This window comes from Triticum dicoccoides, chromosome 3B (genome assembly GCF_002162155.2).
Source record: "Triticum dicoccoides isolate Atlit2015 ecotype Zavitan chromosome 3B, WEW_v2.0, whole genome shotgun sequence".
In the NCBI taxonomy this organism is placed as follows: Eukaryota; Viridiplantae; Streptophyta; class Magnoliopsida; order Poales; family Poaceae; genus Triticum; species Triticum dicoccoides.
Genome location: NC_041385.1, coordinates 398,313,187 through 398,313,842, shown reverse-complemented (window position 1 = coordinate 398,313,842; position 656 = coordinate 398,313,187).

Here is a 656-nt window from a genome sequence, read left to right as displayed (position 1 = left end):
GGCAGCGGAAGGGACAGTAGGAAATGCGGGGTCGACCGTGGCGAGGTACGGCAGAGCTGCGGTGGTGACTGCGGGGTCAGGGGAGGCATCCATGCGGTCCGATGGCGGGCGGTGGGAGGGCAAGCCTGCGGCAAGAAATTTCCATTTGGCAGTTGGGCTTTGTTCGGCGTTGCATGTTTTTTGCTTGGGCGGTGATTGGTGATGAAAATTTGCATCAACAAGTGATGTATTTTACATCTATAGCAAAAGACGAGTTTTTTTTGCATCTAATAATCTGTTGGGGCACTATTTCTGGGCCTTCATGATGTAAATTTATGTTATTTATACATCTACAACACCTATTGAAGGTGCTTTAAGAGCAATAGATTCGCCATATGAACGATCGCCGCTCCATATGAATACGGAGGTCGCGGCGGCTGTGTGCAAACATAAATTCGCTATAATGCGACCTCCATATCTGCCTACAAGTAGGACTCATTCTTCATTGGGTTGTAGGTTTTTATGGAAGGTGATTTATGGCATGCAGGTACACGAGCACGCGGATCCTGGTGCATTATTGGGTTATAGGTCACACTGGATATTGATCCATGACCTAACTACATGGAAGGATAAGGTTAAAAGGAAGGGGGACACACCAATATTTGTGCCCCTCACCC